Below are 10,967 nucleotides of genomic sequence, written 5' to 3'. Positions count from 1 at the left end.
GGTTAGTTAAATTCTTTTTTGTTTTTACTAGGTAGCCAAATTGTTGATGTCCGTATAGGGAAAAAGTCATACATGAGAGTTCTCTATTCTACCATAATAATGATAATACTAAAGGTCATTTACTTCTCGTGCACATGTTAGACTACTTAGAAGGAGCACTCTCCAGGAGCGTGTTGATGTCCGTGTAGAGACAGAGAAAATCCACAATTGCCTACGTAATTTTGAAAGAAATTGAATCATATGGTATTCGATAAAAATTGCATTATCTTAATCTTCATACAAAACACTCATTAAAAGTTTTCATAAATTGCCAAAACTGTACAACTGAAAAACCTCAACCACTCCTTCCATCTTTCAGGAGCTACACATGATTATTTCACCCACATCACATAGGAAACGAGGGTGCTGCAGAAAGGCATGCAAAGAGGCTCAGTATAGGGTAGGAACTAGTGACAAGATCAATATCAAGATAAGACAAGGAATCGTGACGTGATTGAGTGATGACATCATTTTGTGTGACGTCATGAGTTTGTAATGTTTGGAATATCTCTGTGGGGATATGTGTCAGTAACATCAGTTCTTGTGTTATGGTTCGCGTATGGAATTGTGGGTGATGGTAGAGTAAGGATTCGTGTTGTGATTGGTGGTGCACTAGTGAACAGATCAAGATCAAGATAAGATAAGGAATTGTGTCGTGGGTGTGTGTTGTTTTCAGATGTAGATAAGTGATGTCATTTGTTGTTGTCAGTAAGTGACGTCCTTTGTTAGGTGTAAATAAGTGACGTTGTTGTTTTGAATGGAAAAGGGCGATATATTAGTGGATAAGCATTCGTGTCGTGATTGGTGGGACACTATGAACCAAACAGGGGTAGGGTGAAAGGGGAAGCGACGTCAGTGTTGTGGATATGTGTGTTGTTATGAGTTGTAGATAAGTAAATGGTTTGCATATGGCATTATGGGTGAAGGATAGTGATAAGATAAATTTGAAATGTTTGGAATTTCGCTGGTCCCCCCATTCTGTGGTGGTGGTGGGGCTTTACAGGGAAGTGTTTCTTTTTTGTCACTCTGCATTTATCAGTATGGAGGGTTTTTTTTCCCTCCATAGTTGGAGGTGACATCACCAAAAGATTATTGGCAAATGACAACCTCTTTTTTGAATTAACGCTATCTTGTTTACAAATGTTTGGGTAATGGCGAGTTTTTAGTTTACATGAAGAGAAAAAACAAATGGAATTTTAAAAAATAAATTAAAACTAAATGGAGACTTAAAAGCTTACAATAACTTTTTTTGTATGCAGTCTAGAAATTCTAATGATAATTTAAATTTATTTACACTCTTCCCAGAATGATTCTTCTTAATGAAAATAGATCTTCCAAAATAGTTGAATTTTTATCCACACCACAACACACAAAAACACAATCTTGAAAGAAGGAAAATGTCTATAATAAACTGAAATACTATTTGACTTTTGTTCCTTAGATTTTCTGTCCGTTTGGTACACCATTAATTCCTTAGCATTGGGTCATACTATGTTTTTATTCCCAAGGTGGTGAGTGTAACCCCAAACTGTCTTTTGCTGACTAATATATCCGCCAGCGATCGGTAAACGCTCACACAGAACAATATTTCTGTAAATAAACAGAAAACATAGTTGACTACATTGTTTAGATTTCCACCCATTTGGTTCTGTTGGAGATGACTCATTTATTTCCATCTTAGTTTTCGACCTCTATCACACTATGGGACTGTTTGAATTAATCACATCCTGTAATCTATGAGTTGCAGTATTGTTCAAAACGTATCATTTTCCAATGGTTGGGTTTTCTCAGATACTTACATATCACTAAAGGATTAGCATTCACATGATTGTGATGAAACATATCCTAAAATTATTCATTCACGATTAAGGATTTTATACACTTATTGTTTTTAAGTAGATGGCTTGTTTGTTTGTTTATATTTTGTGTAGCTAGGAAACTGGAATTTATTTCAAATGAATATTAGCTCTGTAATATATATATACTTTGTTAATTTCTATGTTACATTTCATTTCACTGTAATATTATTAACAAATTATATTTACTGAATCTAACATACAGAAATTAAATAAAGTGAAAAAGACAGTATTTTTGTTTCTTATTCTTCTGATTTCACATTTGCACTGATGTTCATAGTGTATGATTTCCCACTGGTGCTTCAAAAAAAGTCTCTGGTTAGTTTGAGGAAGGTAAAAAAAATAATGGTCTTACTTAAATTTGTATAACACATCAATGATCCCCAATTTGTTCATTTAAATTTACACATTTTATTTGAATGAAATATTATTTACATGTGTATTTTCTGAATTTAACATACAGAAAATAAATAAAGTGAAAAATACAATCTACTTATTTTATTCCTTAATCTTCTTATTGTTAAATTTGCACTGTTGTTCAAAGGTTCTGCCCATGCTTGTGGAATTGCCATCATGTGGATTTTGACAATGTGACTCTCATCTGATAGTTAATATTCATTTGGTGATCATTGGGAATTTATTACTGTTGTAAAATTAAGGGTTGCATATTTATTTTTTTGAAACCAATACATATATTTCTGAGCATTATTAAAAGCACAGAATCTTTTGTTATGTTTCCAAAAGCATTTAAAAGTACACGTTATGTTTTCACCTTTTGCAGATCCAATTTCATTTAAATCAAGAACAGCCTCCCTATTAACCTCGTTAATGTTTTTGATTTTTCTCTTCCTTTGGTGAGTAATATTTGATATTTGCATGTTGATTCTATCATCCAAATTTCTTAGTTTGTCCAGAGATAGTGAACCAATTTCCCACTTCAGGCTGATGGTTATATTTTATTAACCAATAATTCTCTTTTTTTAACTCTTTCAGATAATTCTTTCCAACTACAAGGTGATTTTCTCAATGCATATCTTACAATAATTCCATCAGAAATAGAAATTTCTTTAGGAAATAAATTTGAAGTCTTATTCAAAAGAAATTGATAATAATTATTCCAATGATAACTGAAAATTCGAATTTTTCACCCACTGTCGATTTTTCTCAATCGTTTTTTTTCATTCTTCTTCTTCTTAGATTACTTCATATGACACCACAAATAAATAGTTATTTATTATTATTATTATTATTATTATTATTATATTATTTCACTGATTATTAGCTCTGATCTTATGTTTTATGTTAACTTTCTGTTACAAAATTTTAAACAATTAGAACTTTTCAAAAAGAAACTTTCAAAGAATTTTGTGGCTCACCATTTATTTTTACATTACCAAAGACAAAACACCACAACACAAAACAGCACCTGCAATGGATGAACGATTACCTGAAGTCCAAAGTCACTCGACTCTGTGGTTTTTTTTCCTTATAGTACTGTTTACCCTTACTATATGCCCTACCCTGACCGTTCCTTAAAAAAATGAACCTTTTGCCAGATGACTCAACGACATGTTTTTACATACTGTTGGATATACTGTTGGTGTGTTTTTATCTTGCTTTGTTTGGGGAAAGGTAAAATGTTTATATGTGTTATCTGGAGAGTACAAATATTTTTTCTATACCAAACTTTAAGAGTTTAAGTCACGTTATTGGGTTAATTATCTGCTTGAAACAAACAAATTCTAACAGTTCGGATTTTCCATTATGTGAACGAATTGTTTTCAGATACCTCAAACAATGTCAATAGGTAGCATTAGACAATTTCTAAAATAATCAATTACATGGATATCAGTTTTCAACACTTTCCCCTCCCCCCGTTCCTAGCATTAATTTCACAGTAGTAGTTTTTTTTACAATAATTAAACAGAATGCATTAAGGTATAAAGTTATACCTTAGTTATAAGTTAAAAAGTTATAAGAACACAATATACATATGCATGGTCTGAAAACTTCTCGGCCTCATGATGGAAAAACTAATTCATAATTTCAAAATTATTTTTATTTTTCAACATAATCTCCACTAAGACTAACATTTATTCAAGCGCCATTATCCTGTTTCTGTAGTGGTTCTCAGTAAGATCTGCAAAATACCTCTCTACACCTGAAATCACCTCTTGATTCGAAGAAAAACGCTGACCAGCGAGGAAGGTTTTAATTTTGGGAAGAGATAAAAGTCAGATGGAGTCAAATCTGGAGAATAGGATGGATGTTCCAACAATTCATAGTGCAGATTCCTTAATTTTCCGATTGCCAAACACGTTTGTGGGCAGGTGCATTGTCCTGATGAAAGATGAATTTTTTTCTTCGTAAGAAAATACCCGGTTTCTGCAAACCAAGTATTTTCTCACGAATATTTTCGTCTAGTCTGGCTAAAAGATCGTAATAATATTCCCCGGTTATTGTTTTACCCTTTCCAAGATAATTAATAAACAAAATGCAGTTAGCATCCCAAAACACCGATGCCATGACTTTGTCTTATTTGGCGCTGAACAACCAGCTTCTGTCCACTGTTTGGACTACTGTTTGGATTCTATGTGTAATGATGAATCCAAGTCTCATCGATAGTAATAAATTGAAGCATAAAATCAGTTTTATTTTTGTTAAAACGCTCCAAGTACTGTTCAGAGATTTTCCTGCGTGCATTTTTGATCTGCTGTGAGCAAGCGCGGCACCCATCTTGCGCAAAGCTTTTTCATTTGCAATTCTTCATGCAAAATATATCCTACACGTTATTTTTAAATGTCTATAGTCTCAGCAATTTCACGCATTTTGACTCGTCGGTTATCCAATACTATATCGTGCACTTGATGAATGATTTCTGGTGTTGTTACATGTTTTGGACGTCCTTCACGTGGATCATCTTCAAGGCTGGTACAACAACATTTATACTCGGCAGCCCATTTCTTATTTGTCGAAATCAAAAGAGAAGAGTGCCCTAAACATTTATGAATTTCGAATGAATTTCTTTTGGCGTTAAACCTTCTTTTACAAAGAATTTTATAACTTCATGATACTCAGTTTTATCTATTTCTAGGAATGCATACACGTTTGCTTCAGATACTGTGAAATTACAAGAATGACTTGCAATTTCACATGGATGCTTATGACAGATGTACCAATTTAGATAAAAAATCGTGCATACAAAAACAAACAAAAACCATACATAGTTTTACCATGTATGGTCGAGTCCGAGAACTTTCCAGACCACTCTTGTGTGTGTGTGTGTGTGCGTGTGTGTGTAATATGGATACAACGTGTGTGTGTGTGTGTGTGTGTGTGTGTGTGTGTGTGTGTGTGTGTGTGTGTGTGTGTGTGTGTGTATAATATGGATACAACGTATGTGTGTGTGTGTGTGTGTGTGTATAATATGGATACAACGTATGTGTGTGTGTGTGTGTGTGTGTGTGTGTGTGCGCGTGCGTATAATAATAATATATATATTGGCAACATGGATACTGTTATGTCTTGACTGATATTACATCCACTATGACCATGGCTATGAGGCCAAGTGTATTCGGTCCTGCTAGTTTGTATGTTTTGCGAGGATGAAAATACTTTCATTTATTTATGAGATCGTCTCTCCTTCAACTGAAAAGACGATAAAATTTCTTGTTATCCTGTATCGATTCTAATCATAGTCTTTTCAATCATTGGACAAATGTCGAGTCATCACTTATGACTGCTTTAAGAAAACACGATTATTGTTTGGGAAAGAATTAATAGTTGTAGTTCACTTTCAATAGACGATTTCACTGTTTTAATCTGAAGCCTGAAAAGATCGTAATTTCTATGAAGAACTTTGTGTTTTGTGTACCACTCTTGTCAAGATGATATAATTTTTAATGTTTGATGAAGTGCTCTATACCGTGTATTCTAATCTCATTAAATAAACTGTTTTTATTCATATGAGGAACAAAAGTAAGCACATTTCTGCAGTCTGATAGTGAGAATATACAGTATGTTGCTGCACATATAATCTCGGCTTTCTGCCTTAAAATTTCAAGGAAATGCAATGAAAGGGAGTTTATACTGGAGATTATCAGTGCAAAAGTCTGTTCAATGTAATTCTGTTTTTCTACAAAACCATTAAAACACAAGGTTCTAATTAAAAGTTTGAAAACGTAATGTAATTGTAAATATGAAATTTTTACTTAAATTAAGGGGATATTAAATCCCACATAGTTTTAAAACCGAATAAGAAACTCAAAGATTGGAATCCGAGAGTTACTTGCCGAGTCTATAGCGAAAAAAACTTGTTTTTTTCGCTATACACTTTGGTATTAGGTCTAGCTACTCACTGATGAAGCCTCAAAAAAGGCTGAAACCGGTCTGGGTAGTGACCTCCCTCCATAATGTAATGACAGCATACCTTTCCTAGGAAATGTGTTTTTACATTATGGAAAATACCTAAGAATAGCGATCTGAACTTCCCCCACCTTTGCAACGAGTTGCCCGGTATTGTACTACGTACTAGGATCACTTGCATTGGCTAACGCTAGTTTCGCCGATACTTTATAGTTTACTTTATTCGGCAAGAAACTCTCGGATTCCAATCTTTGAATTTCTTATTCGGTTTTAAAACAATGTGGGATCTAATATCCCCTTAATTTAAGTAATGTTTTCATTGCCGAAATGAAGCTTATTAGCTCTTTATACTTAAATGAAATTTTTATTTTTCTTCTTATTATTATACGTTTTATTATTTTTTTCGTTTATTAAAATTTACACTTTTAGTCAATATTAGATATGAAATTATGCGAAATGCTCGAAATTCAGCAAAACATTTTATTCTAAATAAAATGTTTTGCTAACCATTTATTCCATCATACTTGATTAGTATTTAACAGAATTCGAACTTTCAATTTTTTCGCCTTGTCTTCTTATCCGTTCCTGAACTAATTGCACAACATACCAAAAAAGAAGGAGAGACGAAAGATATTATTAGGATATATATTATTTGAAGATAAAATAATTTTATAAAAGTAAACACCAGATTATTATCTTATTATATTACTTCTTTCTGAGATATGTTTTTATGTATGCATTCGCAGTTCCTAAAGAAATTGCTAGCTGCTTACAATAATATCGTATAAATTAATACTCGGTTAACTCAACTAGTTAATATAATCTGGGTTAACTATTAATTAGTTAGATATTTCATATTTAAGAATGTAGGAACACAAAACACACGTGTTGAGATGATTTTTTACTAATTATTAATAAAATAACACTTGACGTTTCTACCCCTGTATTAAGGTCATCATCAGAAGGATACAAATATATACGGAACCAAGCTACATGCTCTTGCACTCTATACTAGTAAAGTAAATCTACGCTGTTATTTAATCTTTTTCTTAGCCTGACCTCTAGCGATAATAAAATAAAATAAAATAAAAATTGAAAAAATAAAACTAAAAACAAAATAAATAAATATATAATCAATAAAAAATTTAATTAATAAATAAAATAAATAAAAACTACAATAAACGCTGCTAAATTCCTAATGTACTACGATATTTCTGGGTTTGTACAGTTCAGATTGTTATACCTGAAGAAAATCACAGTATACTCCTCTTCTGTATGAAGACTACCACAGGTAAGAAGCGCTGTTTCCCGGGACAAATTGATTAATTGGGTGTTGACTGGGCATTCCAATTAGATATGCCAAACTATTCCTGATCGGTAGCAGAACAGGCAGTCATCTGAGACATCTCAGTTAAATTTTCGTAATATAGTTGGAGTGGGTAATGCATTGTGCCACCTTCTCCACTGAGTATCTGCGTCGGGTTTGGTGGCTCTTGTGCGATATGGTAGATCCCATTGAAATAGTGTTTGGTGGGATGATGCAGGATTATCCAATAACGTGCTTTGGTTTGATTGTTGTGTTAGAGTGCTGCAGATTTTGTTAGTGTTGCTGGGTGTATGTTTCTTCCATAAATGATTAGTTTTTATCAGAAAGATAGGCACTAGATCTTATGAGTTAGGAAGGCTAAGCCCCTATTCTGTTATGCTATCAGGCATAGCGCTTGAAAAGCGGCCTTTACAGTGTGTATCTACTCAGCCTGATTCTCGTATTCCAGGTTTTCGAGCGATTTTGGAAAGCGCCAGGTGAGGCTCGAAGAAAGAATATCACCCAAGATCCTCACGCCACACCAGCTCCATGGAAGAAAGAAAATCTCTTTCTGCGTGGTCGGGTTTCTTACAATCGTGTTGTGGAACATGGGCTCCATGAAGATTTTAGGAAGGGATGCTGTCTTCACTGTGTTCTGGAGGTTTAGCTTCTTCCATCTTCGAAGGGCATCTTTGTAGGAGTTTGTTAGATTCACTGGAACATGCCCTCTTGTCTTTCTTAAGGATGTGGAGAGAGAGAGAGACCTCTAGTGGCAGAGGTGAAAATATATTCAGCAGTGCATTTGTGTGCTATTTCCAGTTGTAGGGTATAAAGGAGAAATCAAGTGCGAACGTTGTTATCCTGTTGTCAATGGAGGTCATGTTTTGTCCTCCATCTTTGAAAGAAGTACATAGCTTAGAGTAAGAAAGCAGATTTGTTTTGTTCCATATGAATCCATATAGAATAAATGGTTGACTTTATTTGTTTGATGAATTGCACTGGCGGCGTGAGAATCTTTAGTGTATGCCAAAGGACAGTGGTGGCTATTTGGGTATTTGTTTCCCTCTGTGGACCAGTGACCAGACATTGGGGAATCTGTTCAGTTTTTCCATTTGCATACCACAGTCCTTGGGTTTTATTTGCGTTTAGTTTGGCTCCTGCAGTTGCTTGGTATTGTTGGTATGCTGTTTGTATGTTATGGAAATCCTCTTCTTTGCGGGCTATAATTGTAACATTGTCAGCATATGCTGTTAGGGTTATGGTTTTGGTAGGAAAGGTTTGATCAGGATACTTTAAGCAGCATGCTTAATCTACACAAAAAGGGCTGAATCGCAATTGTGTAAAGAGAACCGGAAAGTGGTGGACAGCCTTGTTTAATATCTCTGCTTATGGTGCAGTTATGGTAATTCTGTTGTTTATTTTCATGCAAAAGTGTGCTTTGGCATGCAACATCTTAATAGAATGAATGATGCCTGAGCCAAAGCCGAATGCTTTCAATCAGTTCCATGCGATCGAAAGCTTCACTGTTTTTGTTGGCTATAATTATGAGATCCCTTATGAGGTGTAAGTTTTCGTTGATAGATCGTACACGGATGGAATAGCTCTGATGCCTATTTATGATTTCATTCAGAGAGGTTTAAGTTTGATGGCAATGGCTTTTGATATAATTTTACAGTCGGTGTTTATGATGGAGATGGGTCTCAAGTTTCCTAATTTCGTGGCGTCTCCTTTCTTTGGAATGAGTTTAATAACCTATGTTGTCATATTGAGTGGGAAGCCATTGGTATTCGCATCAACATATACTATGTAGAAGATAGGTCCAAGCCGTTTCCATAAGGACTGGTAATATTCAGTGGTGAGCTTGTCTATGCCAGGAAATGTATCTTTAGGAAAGAGTTTTTGGCAGGGATAGAGATATGTTTTTTTTTTTTAAATTTTTTTTTATTAAACTTGATAAAATATACATTGGAAGATAGATAACAAAAAAGGACTATTTACATATTATAAAAATGTATATTACAGAGAAAAAAGGATTTTCCTTTTAGATATACAATAGAAATGAGGGAAAAAGTACATTAGTTGTAGACAGGATGTGTCCTTCCAATATCACATCCTGTCTACATTAGTTGCAGACAGGATGTGATATTGGACTGTAATATGTCTATATTACAGTCCAATATCACTTTTAGTTATTTTTCAGCTGAAATGTGTTGTCGTCGGCAATCCAGAAAAGGGTACCAGTTGGGTTCCACTCCGCTACGAATTTTGCTACAGTTCATGTTTCTTTGTAATAATAAAATTTCACTGAAAGTCTGCTTCATAGTTTCCAATGTAGAATACACATGAAGGTTTGTTGCGATTCAGTGATGGATGGGTGCTGGTTATTTCTTGTATGCTTAAGGTAGAAACTGTAAATGATACCCTTGGCGTAGATGAAGAGGAAATTGCATAATCTGTGTTTGTTCTGTTTGGTATGGACGAAATTCCATCAGTTGTTTTGGCTGTGTGCATGGTTACAGGTGCTATAGGCTGTATTCAGAGTTTAGGTGATCATCGCTTTGTTTAAAGGAGAGGTGAGATATGTACGTTTCAAGGTGCCTGAAACTTTGCAGAATAGACACCGATTTGATTGTCTTAGCTGAAATTTGTGGCGTTTAGTAAGAGTTGGCAAGATGTTATGCCATAGCTTCCACTGTATGTTAGAATCTGATTTGGCACACCTCGATTTATATGGAAGATCTATGGAAGATAGTAGTAGGGGTGGCACTAGTGACAAGATCAAGATCAAGATAAGATAATGAATCGTCATTGGTTGATAAGAAGATGACGTCATTGTGGGCGTGACGTCATGTGATTGGAATGCTTGGGATTTCCCTGGGGGCATATGTCATTGAGGTGAGTTCTTGTGTTCTGGTTTGCGTATGGAATTATGGGTGATGGTAGAGATAAGGATTCGTGTTGTGATTAGTGGTGCACTAGTGACAAGATCAAGATCACGATAAGATAAAGAATCGTGACGTGAATATTTGTTGTTATCAGATGAAGATAAGTGATATCATTTGTTAATTGTAAATAAGTGATGTCATTTGTTAGTTATAAATAAGTGCAATTGTTGTTTTGAATGGAAAGGGATATATATTAGTGTATAAGGAATCGTGTCGTGATTGGTGGGACACTTTTGATGAGATCAAGATCACGATAAGATAAGGAATCGTGACGTGAATGTTTGTTGTTATAGAGTTTGGAATGTTTGGAATTTTGCTGGGGCCCTTGTCTGTCAGGGACATCACAGGGTGTTTTTGGTTGTGGGTTATATTTAGAGATAAGAATCATGACGTTGTGTGTGTGTGGAAATTTCTGGGGAACATATGTCTCTCTCTCTGTGATATCAAATTTTGTTT

The sequence above is a fragment of the Typopeltis vanoorti genome, chromosome 14 (assembly GCF_054136105.1).
Source record: "Typopeltis vanoorti isolate ZY-2024b chromosome 14, IOZ_Tvanoo_1.0, whole genome shotgun sequence".
NCBI classification, from domain to species: Eukaryota; Metazoa; Arthropoda; class Arachnida; order Uropygi; family Thelyphonidae; genus Typopeltis; species Typopeltis vanoorti.
Note: the sequence above shows the minus strand (reverse complement) of the source record.